The sequence below is a fragment of the Peromyscus maniculatus genome, chromosome 16 (assembly GCF_049852395.1).
Source record: "Peromyscus maniculatus bairdii isolate BWxNUB_F1_BW_parent chromosome 16, HU_Pman_BW_mat_3.1, whole genome shotgun sequence".
NCBI classification, from domain to species: Eukaryota; Metazoa; Chordata; class Mammalia; order Rodentia; family Cricetidae; genus Peromyscus; species Peromyscus maniculatus.
Window position 1 is genome coordinate 62,747,855 of NC_134867.1, and position 20,156 is coordinate 62,768,010.

Below are 20,156 nucleotides of genomic sequence, written 5' to 3' on the forward strand. Positions count from 1 at the left end.
AAATCTAATCAATGAGGTTATGGCCTTTGGACGAATATTGTCTTCCTCAACAGCCTCCAGAAAGCCTCCTTCCTAACATTTGAGTTTATAGTGGGGGTGCCATCTACATTCAAGAGAAATCCCCCATACTCCCCACACCCCCACACTCCCCACCCCCATCCCCACACAGAGCCACACCCACCCCACAAACACACACTGAACACACTCTACTAACACCTTGATATAGGACTCCCAAGCGTTGGTTTTTACTCTATGATAATTTGCTTTAGCGTGCTGCAATGACCTGGATGGGGACTTTCGGTTTGATTAATTTCTTTTAAAAATGATTTATTATTATTATTATTATTATTGTTATTTGTATCAGTTTCCCTTTCCTCCTCTCTTCCAAGTTCTTCCCCCACCTCCCCTCTGATTAATTTCTAAGCTCTCAAGAACATTTGTATTGAAACTTTTCTTTTGCAATATGAATGGAAAACTACCTCCAAGGGGATTTTTCTTCGGCCCCACCTCCTGTGTGTGTGTTTGCATGCCTGTCTGTTTGTATCATCTGTTATCAACTTTCTAGACTGAGCTGGAACAGACTAAAATGTATTATTCACGGAAGCATTGTGATCTTGAATTTTTTCTTCATCTCAGGAGTTGAGTAGCTCCCTTGAAAGCATCTTTACCGTCCCCTGAAGTCAGTGCAGGACACATAAAGTGTACAATTTAAACTCAGAACAAACATTTATTATCACCCCCTTCCACCATTTAAAAAAAGAAAAGAAATCCTCAAATCCGCGCACCCAATACTTGGATTCCATAATGGGAGACCAGCCAGAACCAACTGGGCACCAGTGTCTGGAACCCGGATGTGGAGGCAGGCTTGCACCCGGACCTTGGTTCTTAAGGCACCACCGCCTCGCTCCCCACCGGAAGCGACCACGGAGTTCTAGGCCGTTGAGGGGCTGTCCATTCCGGTGACCTTCTCTTCCTGCACTGGTCCCTCTCCTTGCCCAGCCGCCTTGTGCAGACATGAACCCCAGCGACCCCAGCTACTCCTTGGCTTCGCTCTATGTGGGGGACCTGCACCCTGATGTGACCGAGGCCATGCTCTATGAGAAGTTCAGCCCCGCCGGGCCCATCCTCTCCATCCGGGTGTACAGGGACAGGACGACCCGCCGCTCGCTGGGCTACGCCTCTGTCAACTTCCAGCAGCTGGAGGACGCCGAGCGGGCCTTGGACACCATGAATTTCGATGTGATAAAGGGCAAGCCGGTCCGCATCATGTGGTCTCAGCGGGACCCGTCGCTGCGCAAAAGTGGCGTAGGCAACATCTTCGTCAAAAATCTGGACAGGTCCATTGACAGCAAAGCGCTGTATGATACGTTTTCTGCCTTCGGGAACATCCTCTCGTGTAAGGTGGTCTGTGATGAGAACGGCTCCAAGGGTTATGGGTTTGTACACTTCGAGACCCAGGAAGAAGCTGAACGAGCAATTGAGAAAATGAACGGGATGTTCCTAAATGATCGCAAAGTATTTGTGAGGCGATTTAAGTCTCGCCGGGACAGGCAGGCTGAACTTGGAGCCAGGGCTAGAGAGTTTACCAATGTTTACATCAAGAATTTGGGAGAAGACATGGATGATGAGAGACTCCAGGGTCTCTTTGGCAAGTTTGGGCCTGCCTTGAGTGTTAAAGTCATGACTGATGACAGTGGAAAATCCAAAGGGTTTGGATTTGTAAGCTTTGAAAGGCATGAAGATGCACGGAAGGCCGTGGATGAGATGAACGGGAAAGACCTCAATGGAAAACAGATTTATGTTGGTCGAGCTCAGAAAAAAGTGGAACGACAGACCGAACTGAAGCACAAGTTCGGACAGATGAAGCAAGATAAGCGCAAAGTTGAGCAGGTACCACCCCAAGACAGAAGCATCAGATGCCAAGGTGTTAATCTTTATGTGAAAAACCTTGATGATGGCATTGACGACGAGCGTCTCCGGAAGGAGTTTTCTCCGTTTGGTACTATCACTAGCGCCAAGGTTACCATGGAGGGGGGTCGCAGCAAAGGGTTTGGCTTTGTATGTTTCTCCTCTCCGGAAGAAGCCACTAAAGCAGTTACCGAAATGAATGGTAGGATTGTGGCCACCAAACCACTCTATGTAGCTCTAGCTCAACGCAAAGAGGAGCGGCAGGCTCACCTCAGTAACCAGTACATGCAGAGAATGGCAAGCGCCAACCCGGTCATCAACCCTTTCCAGCCAGCCCAGGCTCCTTCAGGTTACTTCATGACAGCAACACCACAGACTCAGAACCGTGGAGCATACTCTGCTCCTAACCAAACTACGCAGCAGGGACCGAGTCCCCGTGGGAGTGCTCAGGGTGCCAGAGCTCATTCGTTCCAAAATATGTCTAGTGCCATCCACCCATCTACTGTTCCATCATTTGGTAGTTCGGGACCAGCTTCCTCACAGGCTCTACGGAGTATGCCAACACATCGTGCAGCCAACACTTCCACGCAGATGACGGGCCCACATCCCGCCACTGCTTCTGTGGCAGCTGCTCCTGCTGCCCGCACAGTTCCCCAGTATAAATATACCTCTGGAGTCCGCAATCCCCCTCAGCATCTTAACACACAGCCCCAAGTCACCATGCAGCGGTCTGCTGTTCCTGTCCAAGGTAACAAAGCATCTTTGACTGCCTCCATGCTGGCGTCGGCTTCTCCTCAAGCGCAAAAGCAAATGCTGGGGGAATGGCTGTTTTCTCTCATACAAGCCATGCACCCTGCTCTAGCTGGTAAAATCACTGGCATGCTGTTGGAGATTGATAATTTAGAACTACGCCACATGCTTGACTCTCCGGAGTGTCTCCACGCCAAAGTTGATGAAGCTCTAACTGTGCTGCAAGCCCACCAAATGAAAGAGACTCCCCAGCAAGCGGCCGGCAGTGTCACTGGTGTCCCAACTGCTTAAAGGTGAGCAAATGAAAGCATGAAACTCCTGCTTCACTGAAGAACATTATCTGGACATCGGAAAACTATGGGGGGAAAAGAGAAGCAAAATCGAAACTAAATGAAAAGGGAATGAGAATCTTCTGTGCCGGGTCTGGTGAGCAATGCAGGCCCCAAGAGCACTTGGCTTAAGACAACAGACGACAGAAACAGTGAAATTTAAAAACAAACGAACATTTTATGGACTTTGGGGAATTGATTTCTTTTTTCAGCAAAGTGAAAAAATGTAAAGCACCTCTTGAGTTGTAATTCGAATAGCTCCAGATGTCAGTTCTAAGTAATAGAATTGATAACTGAGCAAGGGAACACGATTGGATCATAACATTCTTGCTTTACTACAACTCCCTTTAAAGAGTAAGAGGGGAAAAGAAAGGTGTCACTGTTGCCTAGTAAGCCCTCTGAGACGCCAGGCAGGCTATTGCTTGTGACCGACTATTTCCACACACTTGTTGCCATAAACAGAACACATGCAGTCTGTAATTCTCAACCCCATCAATTAGTGGCACCAAAAAAACCACCTTCAACTTAGAAACTTGTGTCTGTAGCACAAACTACAAAAAGTGAATTGTTACAGCCATAAAAGTTATGTTCGTCATCCTGGTTTCTTGGAGCTGTGTTTTGGCGGGATAGATGAGAAGGTAAAGACAAAAGTATGAGGTCATTAAAAACTATACTATACAAAAACACAGAGGCAGGAAGAGGGAAGGAGGGAGACCGGAGACATGGAGATAGAAGAGATGGTTTGGAGGGATTAGGGTTAATGTGATTTTTTTTCAGGCCCCAGAGAACCCAAACAGGAGATTTCAGGATGAGAGTCTTGCCCTTTGAAGCAGAAGTGAGCTAGTGCATTCTGGAGAAGGAAGTGCTGATGAGTGGCTTCCTCCACAAAAAGAGGGGGGATTTAAGAAGAAAAGGAATTCAACAAGGGGTTTGGTGTTCGTGAATACTGATCTACACAATAAAGCTGTTTTTCACAAATACTAATGTATTTTTAAATTTATTTTTTGTGGTTGAATTATTTTTGTGTCCTAAAACAGTAATTCTGTGTCACTGAAAAACTACAATATTATTTCTCAGTATTCTTTCTTAACAGTAGATTGCAGCATAAATCACTGTAAATACAAAGATTTATACAAAACCTAATAGCAAGCATCTATGCAAGTGATTTCAAAATGACCAGCTTTTTGGTAATATACAATTAAAATACATTGTTCTCATTTGGGGGTGTTAATAGCTGTCGGTAAACATAATTACCATCAAATTTACACCTAATGACTTACACAGTATTGAGACTCTCAGTGTTGTTAGAGGACATGGAAAAGCAGTGAAATACACGGGCATTAAACACTGAGTTCACAGAAAGAAAAGTGAAAAGATGTTTGAATTTATTAGGACTTAGAAATGACATCAGATCTCATATTTGCAGGAACAAAGTTCCCAGTGGTAGCAAGTGTCACTGAGTATTATACAAGAAACTTTGCTGCACCTCCAAGCCATCCCCTTGGTAGGAATATGGGCATGACCCTAGGGAGACATGAGCCTGGATGCTTTTAGCTGGCACAAAAATTTGCAAAGAAGCCTTCCCTCCCAGGATGACACATGGCAAACATGAACACCATGTCCATGCTCCGGAGCATTTCAGTGTGGTCAGACTGATGGAGCAGTCCTGTCCTATCAGAAAGTACTCCCAGCAGAGATCCAGTCAACCACAGTTTTAGAAGAATATTTCAGGCATGAGGCAAACTATGGAGAACTACATGCAAACAGAAATGTGCAGTGCACGAAAGTCACCTGCATGGTAAATGGAGAGGCAGCAGAAACCCTGCCACTTTGCTACAGGAAAGACTCACATGATTACCTTTCTTGCTTTTGAGTATCACCTTCTACCCACCTGAGAGCCTGTCCACTTCATCTCTGCTGCACATTCACAGATGCATCTCTGCCTGCTCATCTCCACTCATAGGTAGTCCAAAGGGTTTCCTTCATTTTCATTTCAAAAGTGTCTTGGCTATGAGAGACACAGCCAAGGCTTTCAAAGTAATGGTAGATTTGGTAGAGAGTCATAATACCCTCTCTTGTGCACTAAGTTCCAGAAGTTAAAGTACTGCCCAGGTCTTCACATGTTTTCACCAGATCTGGTTCTTGTAGACTTAGAATGCCTTTGTGGAGGAAGTCAATTCACCAAGTGTATATATACATCTATATCTAGTTTTTTTTTTCATTTTCTAAAATTCTAAAATTTGTATTTTCTCCAAAAGTTAGACAAAAAATAAAGCTGTTGGGTATTACTTTCCTGCTTATTAAGGAAAGTTTAGCTCTTGCTGAGAATAAAGTTCTTGAGAGTTAGCCGATTGTTTCAGTCCATGTAAGACCGGAGTCTTTCTCATCCTCTGGAGTTCTTCATCACCCTATAATGCCCTCTTTAGTATGTTTTGTGGTTGCTGCAATTAATTGCTTTTTTTTGTAACTTTAGGGTTTTGACCTTAAATTTTTTTTTAAATTTGTTTCTTTTGGTTGGAGACCAATGCTCAACTCAAATTCATCAAAATATTTCATCCATGAACTAAATTTTTTACTTTTCAAGTAAAAATAACAGTCATCCATGTTTGCTTTGTTCCAGTGTTTCACACTCAAATGGAGTAGAAATGACAGCCACTGCAAAGCTGTGGGTGGAGCCGCTCGAGTCCCCTTGCTTTGCTGTGTCTCTTTCACTGTCGTGCTCTAATTCAGGTGCAGATGTTTACTGTAAGATCGGTTGGATGTGTAAAATCCCTGCCTTATATGCCTGGTGGCCCAGATTCCCCTGAACCCATGGAAAAGTAGAAGGAAGCATCCAGCTCAGAAGAGTTGTCACGAAACCTTGCAAATACATCTCTCTCTCTCTCTCTCTCCTCTCTCTCTCCCTCCCTCCCTCCCTCCCTCTCTCTCTCTCTCTCTCTCTCTCTCTCTCTCTCTCTCTCTCTCTCTCTCTCTCTCTCTCACACACACACACACACACACACACACACACACGTAAAATTTAAAAACTGCTCAATGCTAGCTTCTGTGCTTCTCAAATCTTGCAAACTTGCTCTCTATATAGGTGTAGATGCAGTTTCTAGGGTGGTAGTCTTATAGGATTGCCAAGTTTATAAAGAACATGTAATAAATTCTGGACCAATGAGATGGCTCAGCAGATAAGAACTCTTGCGACCAAGCTGGGGGACCTAAGTTAAATGCTTTGGAACTATGCAGAAGGAGAGAAGCAACTGCCACAAGTTGTCCTCTGAGCTCTCCGTGCTCATGATGGCAGACATGTGTCCCCAACAAATATACACACTGCCTAATAAAGATAAATTCTTAAATACCTTTGCTCATTTGTGATAAAAGAACTTAGGCCAACAAACACTTTTTTTTTTAAAGATAAAATATCTTAGCACCAAAGTTGCTTGGTACTCCTTGTATGTGAAGTTAATAAAAAGCCTTTTATGAGCTTGCTATTATACAAAGGTTTCCTAGTCAAAGCCTCTCCCTATTACCTGCACATGGAGGAAAGGGCATCTTATCCCTACCATCTCTCCCTATTCCCCCTACCCTGCACTCATTGATGATCCCTCGGCTTGCCTGGTATAGTTCCAGTTGTGCTCACATCCTTGGTTCTGTTGATCCTGCCTTAACTATCTACCTTCTTAAAGTCACATTCCGTTCCCTCCTCCACAAATCTTCCTGAGTACAGAGAGAGCAGCACCAACCCCCACGGGATCTCATCCAGAGTCCTGTGTACTTAGTGGCTGACTAGAGTTGCTTTCCATTTTTAATACATTTTCAAATAATACATATATAACACAAGCACAAGAGAGTGACAGGGACCATCACAATGCATTCACAGGACCCCTGGGACCTTATTGCCTGATTAAAGGAAAGGTATGAAGTACTATACACAGTCATCATATTTGGGGAAAAATGCTAAAGTCATTTTAGTGAGCCAAAAATCACTGAGGGAAGGGCTCAGTTCAAAGTGCAGAGTGTTTAGCAGGCCTGAAGAAAAACCTATCCCCGGTATTTGGCTACATCAAAGATCAAATGTTTTAGCTGATTATAATAAATCACCAGTTTATATCCGTGCATGTAGTCTTTGAAACCCAATGGGAAACATTTTTTTTTTTTTCCGCAGAGCAGTTGATAATCTTTCATGGAATGCAAGAGCCCGAGAACTATGGGACATGTGTATCTTCCCTTCCTCTTCTTCCTCCTCCTTGAGAAAACTGGCCTCAGAACAGTATCACAAAGTCCTTGTCCCGGCCTGTGGGTGCTACTAAGTGAGTATTGTAATACAATAGTGTATGAGAGAAATGCTTCACAAACCGCAGTGTGCCATACAAACACAACACTACAATTTCTACAGTCATAGAGGTGGTTGACAATATTATGTCTTGGATTGATCCATCTGTGGTGGGTGAGTGGGGACATCTGAATTGATTAAGTCTGTGTTTAAAGAAATCATTTTAATGTGTTTATTATTATCAAGATAATAGTAAGAAACCAGTGTGGACCTGACTCTTATCAGAGATAGTTGGATGCTTTTTCACGGGCCCTTTAAAAACTGTAAAAGTAGGTTCAGGAAATGAGAAAGACAAATTTAGTTTAGTTCATGAAAAAGAAACTCCTTAACTGCGTAGTATAACTCTCAGCCTTTACCAGAGAGGTCTCTACTTACAGTAGGTCACAATTAGTGTGGAAAGAACTAGTCCAAGTGTGGAGCGTAAGGGACTGAGAAGACTCAGATCTAAGTGGGGCATCTACATCACCTACCGCCACCTCCAAAGCTCAGGGAACATCATAGAAAAGGGGTGGAGAACTTGTAAGAGGAGAGTTTGAGAATGAGACCGGAAATTTTGGGGAGTACACCACCCCGCACCGCCCCTTCCATGTTACTGGAGAAGTTGGGAGTCACATACTGGACTTCTTGTTTTGTTTTGTTTTTCAAGACAGGGTTTCTCTGTGTAGCTTTGGTGCCCATCCTGGATCTCACTCTGTAGACCAGGCTGGCCTTGAACTCACAGAGATCCTCCTAACTCTGCCTCCCAAGTGCGGGGATTACAGACGTGCGCCGCCGCCGCCACCACCACCACCACTGCCCTGCTGAGTTCTTGGTCTTTTTAAAGAAAGAGTTTATGAATGGACTCAAACAGAAGCTATTAGAGTTTAGAAGGAAAATCTCAGCAGCTGCCCAGAGGAAGAAGAAAGAGAATAGGAAGAGAGGAAGCCACGCCATCTGAGCTAAGCTGGCACAGAGGTCAGCCTCAGGTGGAGGAAGGGGCACAGGGTAGAGGGAGGGGCTGGAGACAAAGGGTGAAGGGGCCTGACGTTTTAGGGAAATGGTGCTTAGAAAATCAATAGAAAAAAAAATAAAATGGATATCATAGTAATAGACACACAAATGATTGTTATGACAAAATTATACATGATTATCATTAAAAAATGAAAATAACAAATACATTTACAGAAACCCCAAATGACATGTATACCTATTATTCACAGTTAATGACTATTGCTGTTTTGAGTTGTTTCAGTATTTTTCATTTGAAATATTTATTTAACATAAAGGGCTTTTTCATGTAATTAAAATACTTTTTTAACATGTTTTAATAAATACATATGTAACTCTGAAAAAAAAAAGAAAATCAATAGAAGGAAGGAAAAGATGTAGCATGCACCTTAAAAGGTCTTATTATTAAGAGGTGGCACACACCTTTAATCCCAGCACTCTGGAGGCAAAGTCAGGCGGATCTCTGTGAGTTCAAGGCCAGCCTGGACTACCAAGTGAGTTCCAGGAAAGGCACCAAAACTAGACAGAGAAACCCTGTCTCGAAAAACAAAACAAAACAAAAACAAAAAACAAACAAACAAAAAGAATAAACCTGAAGTCAGGTATTGGGGTTAAAGCTGGAAGATCAGAGAAGCAGAACAAGCCACAGCCACCTCACGTCTCCAATTCCTCAGCTGATCCTATTTCCTCAGACTGGAAGCCTCTGAGTCCTCATCCAGAATAAATCTCAGCTGAACTACTGCTCAAAAGCCTAAAAGCTTAACCAGACTCTAGTTCCTAGTCCTCACACCATATACACCTTTCTGCTTTCTGCCATCACTTCCTGGGATTAAAGGCTCACTTCCTGGGATTAAAGGCATGAGTCACCATGCCTAGCTGTTTCCAGTGTGGCTTAGAACTCAGAGAGATCCGAATGGATCTCTGCCTTTGGAATGCTAGGATTAAAGGCATGTGTGCCACCATTTTCTGGCCTCTATATCTAGTGGCTGTTCTGTTCTCTGACCCCCGATAAGTTTGTTGGGGTGCACAATATATCAACCACAAGTTACCTTTGTGAGTAGTTCAGAAAAGTGGGCAGACTTACAAGCTGCCCAGTGTTGACTGTAAACCACTGTGCTGGGGATTCTGGGAAGGAAAAGTCCATTATGGCAAAGGGCAAGTCTTCCTCCTCTCTCTTTAGCATGACATAAGGTGGACCTGACTTTCTGAGAGGTGGTCCCTTGTTGAGGGGATTGACCTTTACAACTAGAATAACCAAGGGAGGGGACCAGAGAACCCTGTGTCTCCATGTAGAGGTAGATTCCATGTTTTCCTATAACAGAAAGGACTGGTCGTCTACAGAGCAGCATTGGCCACACATCCATGACCTCATTGCTGCCATGGTAACCTGCAGAAGACCTGCACAGGATTAGGCCTGTTCATCAAAGTTTCTTCATGGATGAGGGAAGGGCTCTTGAGGGGATACTCCTCCCGGAAGGAATATTGGAAGTTGATGGGCAGGAGAAGGTGTCTTACTTTCTGCAATTATATCCCCACTAGCAAACTGCCCATGCTCCAGTAAATGGCCTTCCACCCATGCTCATGCAGGCGGCCCTAAACTCAGAGTTGCATGTGTGCAAACTGCACATAAAAGCAGGGAGGGAGCTTGTTGGGGAGAAAAAGAATTTTAGTAAAAGGTTGGGAGATTAGACAAGGTAATGTGAGTAAAACAGACTATATTCATCACATGCTTATATTAAACTTTCAAAGAATAGAAAGAAAAACCAAACAGACAAAACCCAGGAAATATCTCAAATCCAAACTCTCCACGGATTAGCAAAATCAGAAAGTTGACCTGTCAAAAGCAGGTCTGGGAAAGAGTTCTATCCGTCTGCTCCTTGGCAAAATCTGGATCCCTTTTACCCTCTTTGTGAAAATGGACTTGCTTGTTGTGATTTTAACTTTATCTTTTATGGAGCATGACTCACCCCAAGGCTCCTCACCTCAGTGCAGAAGCTGAGGGTCCCCATGATCCACCTGGCTGGAGTGGACCACTGGCTCCCCTGAAATACTCAGCAGAAATCGTAGATGCAATGACAAAGTTGTAATCTGCCATCAGTGCAGAGGAAATAAGGAAATTGATTCCCTCCAACAATCAAGACTGAGCCTGGCACGGAGCTTGTACAAGTGAATCTTATGGCACGGGGGTAACCTTGCTGTGCCTTCCAGCCAATGAATGGCCCTTCTCTAGCAGCTATTGGGTCCGTAGGCTGGATGGCCTGCATCAGGTACCCTGAGGAGGGCCACTGCATTAGACATGAAGGCAAGAGTAATGTGTATGTGTGCGTGTGTGTGTGTGTGTGTGTGTGCGTGCGAGAGAGAGAGAGAGAGAGAGAGAGAGAGAGAGAGAGAGAGAGAGAGAGAGAGAGAGAGAGCGCGAGCGCAGGTGTGGCGGGGGATGTATGCCTTGCATTGTGTAACAAGTCAGATATGATTCGGTTTGTTTATGCATCAGGAAATTTGGTGGAATACCTTCTTTAAGATGTTCTCCTAATGCGAACAGCCTATAACATTTTATGTCCATTTTCTTGTTGTTCTTTTACTTAAAAATTATTGGGGTTATCAGGAACAGTGTTTATTTCTCTACTTTTCAAATGAACTTGCATAATTTTGGAAATAAGCTTTCATTGAATGTTACGTTTTTCCTTTTAGAACTTCTTTTAGTTATTTGTTAATTGATCGGTCTTTGTATTTTTTTTTAAATTTGTGTTTTACTTTTATGTAGATGGGTGTTTTGCCTGCATAAATGTAGGCATGGTCCCTGCATGTCTGGTGTCAGCAGAAGCCGGGAGATGGCGTCAGTTCTGCTGGAACTGGAGTCACAGACAGTTGATGAGCTGCAATGTGGGAACAACATAGGCCCTCCAAAAGGGGCAGCCAGTGTTCTTAGCCACGGGTCATTGCTCCAGCCCCTTAGCTTTTCAGAGGGGGAAGTGTGGGTTCAGTTTCTGTTCTGGAACCAGTCCTGGTGACTTGATAATTTCCTAAAAATCCCTTTTTAAATTAATTTTCATGATTTTTTTCCTACAATATATTTTGATCATATTCTTTCCCTTCCCCACATTCCTCCCAGATCCTCCCTACCCACCCAACTTCATGTTCCCTCTCTCTTTAAAAACAAAACAAAATCATGAACAAAACAAGAATCAAAGAGAACTAAAAAGAAAAACAAAACAGCAAGACAATAATTAAACAAAACAAAAATGCTCAAAAAATGAAGCCTGGTTGGTGTTGGCCAACTTCTCCTTGGCATGGGATCTGCCTTGGGGTGCAGTTGACATGCCACGTGACATGCCATTAGAGAAAACTGAGTTTCCCTCTACCGGCAGGTATCAACTACAAATAGCTTCTTGGCTAGGACTGGGGCCTCTTTCCCCTTCTCAGTGTTGGGGTTGTCTGGTTTGAATATGCGTTGGGGTTGTCTGGTTTGAATGAGAGTACTGCCATGCTCTCTATGAGTTCGTGTGTACATCAGTACTTTTATGTCTGAACAACGGTTTCCCTGGAGTCGTTCACAGGCTCTGACAGTCTTTCTATGACCTTTTTAGCAGAGACCTCTGAGCCCCGAAATCCTATATAGGGCTGAGTACTCCAAACTCTCTCACTCTCAGCACATTTCACTGGATTAAATGTTATGGTTTGGACTCAGTTTGAGGGTTCCCCAAAGCTCCGTGTGCTTAAATTTTATCCTCATTGTAAGTATTAAAAGGGAAGAAATTGAACTGGATTTGGCATACAGAGGCAGGGCCTTTGGAAAGTAATTAGGATTAGATATGTTTTGGCAATCAAGAACTCTTGATTGACTTCTAGTACACCTGCACACACATACATACACACCACATGTATACTCGCACACACAACCCCCACATGCAAATATAGACACAAACACACAAATACAGACACAGACTCAGACACACACACACACACACACACACACACACACACACACACACACACACACACACACCACTTCCTTGTGTTTCTCTGATCTATCTTTCAATCTTGCTCCCAATTAGGTACCACCAGATCTATTGGAACTGGTACCTTCAGAATGATGAACCGAAATAAACCTCTTTTTAAAAATAGTATTAACCTTCTTCAGATATTTTGTTCTAGTAATGAAAAGCAGATCAATATGACTCAAAGGTGATATTGTCCTTGGATTTCTTTGTAGATGCTATAATTTTAGCCACCTCTGGAATGACAATCCTCTCTTACATTTCCAGCTTCTCTCACTTTCTGTTTATGGAGTATTGTTGTTTATCACACATATTATTTGTTTTTGGAAACCAACTTTTGGCTCCTGTTGATTTTATGTGTACATATTTGTTTTCTGTTTTTGCAATGGCCTGTCTCTATTTCCTTGAGTTACTTTAAACAGTACGCTGGGTATTAGTTATTTCCTTCAGCCTACCTCTTGCTTAATAAACTTATTTCAAGGCACTTCAAAGCTCCAAGTACCTCCTTAGCTAAATCCCATAGCTCTTAATTAGTGTTGTTTTAAACATCCAGTTCTAATGACTTTTAATATTTAATTATGCCCAGTAGTCTCCTTTGTTAGAAAGAACATCTCGATCCTCGATCCTCTCTCTGTCTTTTGTGACCTTCACACTTTTGAGGAGTGACCCAATTGTTTCACGGATGGTCATCATCCGGGGCTTGCTAGGACCTTTTCTTTCTCCTCAGTGTTCTTCATTTTAACCATTATGTATGTAGGTGTTGATGTCGTGCTTTTTCTTCTTAAATTCAAATGGCTTCCTAAGTTGAAGTTTCATCGAGGATTGGTACTCTTCCATGATTCTGGGCAGCCATCAACCATCATCTCTCCACTACCTTCAGGTTTGAGATGTGTTGGACTGTTTCTGTCCTATATACACCAGCCTCTCATCTTTTTTTCATCTCTTTATATATGATTCATATAATTTTGGAATAATTTATGTAGATCCTCTACATCATTGATCTTTTCTTTAGCTGTCTCTCTCCTGTTATTGAGGACTGTGGTTGTGTTGATTGGAGTTTGGTGGATCTGTTAGCAATATGAAAGCAAATGTCTCATGTCTCTCAGAGCTTTCTAGATTAACTGATTCATCCTCCTGGTTTGGAGTATCTTGTCTGATTTCTATAGTCACCTTGCAGTTCTGTGGGTCTCAGAAACCTGGGAACTTTTCACTCTCATTCCTTTAGTAAGCTGGAGTATTTGGGATCACTTGACCATGTTTCTTTCGTTCTCAGAAAGTTTAGCCTGGGATTTCTCAAAACCTGGGTACAGGGCTCCTAGAAGCATCTATGCTAAAATATTGATTACCATTATGTCAAATGTCAACCTCCCAGTTTGTGTAAAGTAGGACTAGACATGACGTGGTGTGTTGCGTTTGTGAGCCATCTGCTATCCCTCCAACCTCCAGGATTTTGTGTTTAGTTATTTTGTCTTTTTAACTTCTAGAATTTATTTTTCAAATTTCTTCTCTAAATTTAGATAATTTCTTTTTTCCATTACCATTTCTTCCAATTTCTATTTTTATTTGTTAAATGTGTTAGATATATTTTTGTCTACATCAAATAATTTCAAATATCTGATTAGAGTAATTTAATAAATTATGACTTGGAGTAAAGATCAACCATGGAATCTGTTTCCTCAGGAGGTGATTGCTTATGAATTTGGATTTGAGTTCCTTGAAACTTGAACTAGATTTATTTTATACCTATCTTTGAAGGGTTCTTTCACAGGTCAATTTATATTTACCTCTACCACATCTGGAATACTCCATGGCTGAATAATTTTAAACTCATGTGCAGTTTTGTGGCACCCTCAGGAAATGCCATCATAGTCCCTAGGCTCTCATAATAAGGAGTTCATAGTTTACAGTCTCCAGAAAAGAACTGTTTTCCACATGTCCATGGTCATGATGAGATACACTCAATTAGAAGGCTGGACATTGAACTCTTCAGAATGTTCACCCCAGTCATAGTGAAGCTTCTATGGGTGGATGTGTGTCCTTCCCAGATTCATATATTGATGCCCTAGACCCCTAACAGTACTTTACTTAGATGTAGAGCCTTAGAGGACAGTGATGGTTAAATAATGTCTTACCCAACAGAGCCAGTGTTCTTCTAGAAGTTGAAGAGGTCTTGTGGCTCTGCCAAGCTATGTGAGGACAGACTGAGAGGTTGGCCATTACCAATGGAAGAAGCTAAAGCACCAGCACCTTAATCTTGGGCTCCTGGCTTCAAAATCTGTGAATGAATTTCTGTTAATTGAGAACCCCAGACTGTGGTGTTGTGTGATGGCAAATATGAGCAGTGTCATGTAAAGTGCTGTTGTGACAGATACTTAATACAGAAAAGGCTTTCAAACCACATGATGGCTAGAGGGTAGAAAGGGCCTTAAGGAGCACATTTGAAAAGTCCTCGAGTTTTGGAAGAACAATGACTGAAGGTGGTTCTGAGAGGTGTCATAGGAAATGGGGAACGTATTAAAAATCATAGGAAGGATAATCCTTGCTGTAAATTGGAAAATAACTTGGATGAAGTTATTTCAGTTCAGCGGAAACTATCAATTGTGATAAAAATAGGTCTTTAGCTGAGGAAATTTTAAAGCAAAACTTTGAGTTATAGCTCAGCTGCTCCTTTTTGCCTGTAACAAAATGGCAGAGGAGAGGGCTGGATTAAACTGGAATTCCCAAGAAACACGGAATATAGCTTGAGAATCTTCAGTCTCCCCATTTTAGCAGGGAGGTGTCAGTGGAAGGAACTTCTGAGTCAAGCATCATCAAGGTCATGTCTCAATGGACAATGGAGAATCATTTGATGAGTGGATTATATTATGGGTACAATTTCCAAAGCTAAGGCTAGACCTTAGTAGAAACCAGGGATAGAGATAGAGTGGTCTCAACAAAAACTTTACCCACCTCATTAACAAAAACAGAGATGTGTGGTGGTATTGTGTTCCCCAAAATATTGTGTACCTTAATAAACTTATCTGGGGTCAGAGAACAGAAAAGCCACTAGATACTTAAGATAGGCAGTGGTAGCACACACCTTTAATCCTAGCATTCCAGAGGCAGAAATCCATGTGTTCAAGGATACAGCCAAGCATGGTGACTCATGCCTTTAATCTCAGAAAGTGAGCCTTTAATCCCAGGGAGTGGTGGTAGAAAGCAGAAAGATATATAAGGCATGAGGATTAGAAACTAGAAGTATTTGGCTGGTTAAGCATTTGGCTGGTTAAGCATTTGGCCTGGTTAAGCTTTCAGGCTTCTAGCAGCAGTTCAGGTGAGAGCCATTGGGATGAGGACACGGAAGCATCCAGTCTGAGGAAACAAGACCAGCTGAGAAGTTGACCAGGTGAGGTTAGCTGTGGCTTGTTCTGTCTCTCTGATCTTCCAGAATTCACCCCAATACCTGGTCTGGTTTTGATTTTATTAATAAGACTCTTTAAGATTCCTGCTACAGAGATGGGACAATAAGAGAAGGCAATCAGAGTCTCAGAATCCCTTCTGATAAAACAATGGATCTATCTGGCTGTAAACATTTAATATTTACCTGACAAGAAAGAATATCTCTCAAGGTAACACAGAGGCTCTCAGGCACACTCATATCTCTCTCTCAAGGCCTAGGGCCCCCAGTTTCTCCTCAGTTTCGATAAGTCAGACAGTCACCACCTGAGACCTAAGGGGAGAAGGCTGCTGCACAGACGTACAGGGATGAGCCCATCCCCCAAGCCTGGGAGGTCTCACTGAGCCATAGGGGTCCCAGGACATAGAGACCCTTCACTGATAGGTTCAGGGGACCAAATGTCAATAATTATTCCCAAGAATCAGGAAGTGCTTAGGGCACCCTATTCCTTTCTTATTTTGAATTTCTCCTTTTGGAGTGGTGGTAAGTCTGCTGTAGGCCTTTCCTGACCCTGTATTTTGGTTGCAAGTGCAGAACATGTGCCTGGTTCACAGGTTAACTGATCAGAAGAATTGGGGGGGCCTCAGGATGAACCATAATTCCGGACCTGCTGCCCCATTAGCTGGCACAGATGACGGTAGATGACAACCTGGAGCTGAAGTTTTTAGAAAGATGGACTGAGACTTTGCATTGGGCTGTTGGGATGTTGGTGTTTGCACTTTGCTTGTGAGAAAGGTATCAATTTTGGAGTTCAGGGGGAAAAGCGTCATGAGTTGAGCTTTGTCCTCTAGATTTCACACATTGAAAGCTGTGTTTTCCTATGCTGTGGTCATATTTGGAGACGATATGTAAGGTGACAATTAAAATTAAATAGAACTATAAGGATTGCATTGCAGTTCAACAGGCTTGCATGCTTGTGTGAGGGCCTGAGGAAAGGCTGTGGGGAAACAGAAATCAGCCGTCTGCAAGCTGCGGTAGTGTACTCCAGGACGGCTCAGCCTCCAGAACTATGAGGGGAAAAAATCACAGCATTTAAACCACCCAGTTAGCAGCCAAAGAGAAACAGTCCAGGTGCCTGAGTGCTGGTGCAACCTTTCCACATGCACATAGGAGGCACTGTGTTCCTGCTTCCCCACTGTCTGCAATAACTCAGCATGCTGCTCTCTCTAGAGTCCGGTGCCAAGCGCAGAAACGCTCCCAGCCTTTACCCTCACTGCTCCCTCCTCTACTTATCCCCTTTCCACACACACAGTTGCCTTCACCCTCTGCTCCCATCATGGTCTTGCCTTTGTCTTCAACTATCACACTCACCTCTTAAGTTTGAAGAGCTTGTCCACTCTTCAGGAGCACACTAACCAGCCCTACGCTTTGGGATCCTGCTGGAGAAAACTCAGTCACTTCCCAAACATTCTGCAGGGTTGTGTTGTATCCAGTCCTGCATTCTTCTGGCCATGCTTCTATTTGCTAGCCTCACTTTTTACTTCACAAAGAGAATAGGGGCCCTCTGAGAGGAAATTGCTTAATGTCAACCCCTCTTTCCTCGTCATGCTACCTGCAGCCATAGCCTCTTCCTCCTTTGTATTGTCAGTAAGGAGGTAGGAAATCCCGTTCATAGCCAACTCCAAGGCCGTTGTCCGGCTTCTGTATCATCTCATCTCCTTCCATCATTATCCCGTTCATCCCTGTGTTCATTTATTCTTCCATTTAAGGAGGATCTGGAGGAGAAAACGTAGCTGTATTAGGCACTGATTTAAAGTGGTAAGGTCCTCCGGGAAGAGAGAAACAAGCCTGTGATGAGTTATGGTGAGGGTTATCTCCTGAGAGCTGGGTGGGAAGCAGTGTCTCTTAGTTATCCCCAGGACAGTGCCTAGCTCACAGTCCCCACTGGTGTCCCTGGATCTACACTTCACTTGGACTCAGTGAGTGAGATGGCATCAGACATGGCAGTATCTTCCCCGAGGTGCATGGTCCCTCGTCAAAGGCTGTCCTGGGATTTGCTGGAGCAGCTGATGGGAAGGTGTGGGTTGATGTTGAAGGCGCTGATCTCCTTCTCAGGGGAAGAAGAGTGAAGCTGATGCAGAGCTGGGAGACTCCAGCAGTGTCTGGAGACTTTGGGGTCTGATACGCTGTGCATATCTGTCTCTATCTCTCTGTCTCTCTGTCTCTCTCTTCCCCTGCTTCCATTTCTCCTTTCCTCCTTCCCTCCCTCCCTTCCTCTTCCATCCTCCCTTCTTTCTCTGGCTCTTGCTCTTCCAGAAAGAGAAACAGAATGCTTAATAATCATGATTAACTTAAAATGTTAAGTCCAAGATATAGCACAATTCAGAAAACAGAATCACCCAGCCTCTGACAAACTGTCACAACCATATCCCAGTGGCACAGGATACTGATGTAGCAGGAATCTTAAAAGTTCTTATTAATAAGAACAAACCTGGAGCCAGGTATTGGGGTGAATGCTGGAAGGTCAGAGAAGCAGAACAGGCCACAGCCACCTCACCCTGCCAATTCCTCCGCTGATCCTGTTTCCTCAGAATGGAAGCCTCTGAGTCTTCATCCAGAATGAATCTCAGCTGACTGCTGCTAAAAGCCTAAAAGCTTAACCAGGCTATAGTTCCTCATCCTCACACCTTAAATACCTTTCTGCTTTCTGCCATCACTTCCTGGGATCTTGTTACCATGTCTGGCTGTTTCCAGTGTGGCTTTGAACTCACAGAGATCCAGGCGGATCTCTGCCTCTGGAATGCTAGGATTAAAGGCATGTGTGCCACCATTTTCTGGCCTTTGTATCTAGTGGCTGCTCTGTTCTCTGACCCCAGATAAGTTTATTAGGGTGCACAATATTTTGGGGAACACAATACCACCACATACTAGTGCTTTGGAGCTAAATTAAAACAAGTGAATGACTTAGTCAAAGTCATACCACTGTGTGGCAGATTATTTGAAAGGACATAGTTGGTGGCAAATAGAGTTATAATCCCAACATCTAATCCCAACAGATTTTTTCCCCTGCAACAGTGAATGGCATGGGTATGGAGGGTGGAAACCCAGAGCCAGACAAGACAGACAGCGGCAGAGCTAAGAAGGCCTCCGAGTTCTCTAGTTTACACTGTTAGATGGATGGCCATGCTGGGTCTGTGCTGATTAATAAAGACACCTGAAGGGAGAGGAGAAAAAGTCATTCAGCTCTGGGTATATTTGGTGCAAAGCATGTCCAGGTGGAGAAGGAGAGCCCTGGTTCAGCACATTCAAGGAAGCGCCTCTCATAGAGAATTCTCTCCCAACTTCTGAAATATCAGCGCTCTACAACTTTTCTGTTCCTTTTTAATCATTAGATGTCCTGTACCGAGGTCTCTAAGTATTAAGTGGAAATTACACACACACACACACACACACACACACACACACACACACACACACACACACTTCTACCCTGTTCTGGATAACTCTCTGAAAAACACCCTCTTTACTTTCCAACAACGACATCTTCTTGGCCTCTGTGTCAACTCTACTTGTAGACTAGTCATACTATACTGCACCCTTCCATGTCTCCCTCAGACACAAGGCCACACCACCCCCATCAGCCTTAAAGGATGGTGGTGGCTTCTGGTGGTCTGATACTTTCTCAGCATACCACTTCTGTGTTGAGTAAGTGCCTTGAAATTATTGTCAAGATATCTATGTTTGTTTGATTTTTTCCCCTCCAGCCTTCTCATCTACATCTTGCTAATTTCCAAGTCCAGCCTTACTTTTTCCTAGGCCAAAGCTGAGTCACCCTTGACAGCCCCATGCCTCCCACAGCTGGGATGATTTAGGTGTCCTGTTCTACCTTGACCAGAACAACCAGGTTGAGCACTGAAACTGCTGTGTCTCAGTAAGCCCTTCATTCCCCAGTGAACCAAATGACTCATGGGTCACTCTACTTAATTCCTGCAAAACACCCTTTCACGGTTTAAGTCTAATCATATCTCCCGGGAGCTCGTGCGCTGGAAGGTTTGGTTTCTCATCAGTGGGCTCCTGGGTGGTGATGAGATCACCACGGCCTCTAACTTTTCCACGAGTTAACTAACTGATGAATTTATGAATTCCCAGCTGGAAGAATTATGAAGAAGTGGGACTACATCAATAACTTGGGCGTGCCTTTGGAGGGTGTGTCTTGCTTCTGGTCCCCTCCCACAGTCCTCTCTGGCCACCACAGGCTGTGTTGATATGATACTGTCCCTTTGTGTTGTTTTCTCTTCCTCAGACTTGAAAACCACCAGAAACGGGCAGCCACGGGCTAAGTCTTCTAACTCCACGAACCAAAATACACCCTTCCTTCCCAGAGTTATGTTTCTGAAGTGTTTTGTCAAAGCAACAAAAAGTGACTAACACGGAACCCTTCAGTTTGACTTTCAAAAATACTCCGGCTCCAAACATTTCCCATTGCT

General features: G+C 43.6%; 1 pseudogene across 1 annotated transcript; it reads left to right on the forward strand.

Annotated features, from left to right (window-relative positions):
• Positions 1-908: 908 nt before the first annotated feature.
• Positions 909-3,967, forward strand: LOC102915022 (polyadenylate-binding protein 1 pseudogene; annotated as a pseudogene). The gene has a single exon (XR_013045151.1). The product of XR_013045151.1 is annotated as a polyadenylate-binding protein 1 pseudogene (transcript).
• Positions 3,968-20,156: the final 16,189 nt, after the last annotated feature.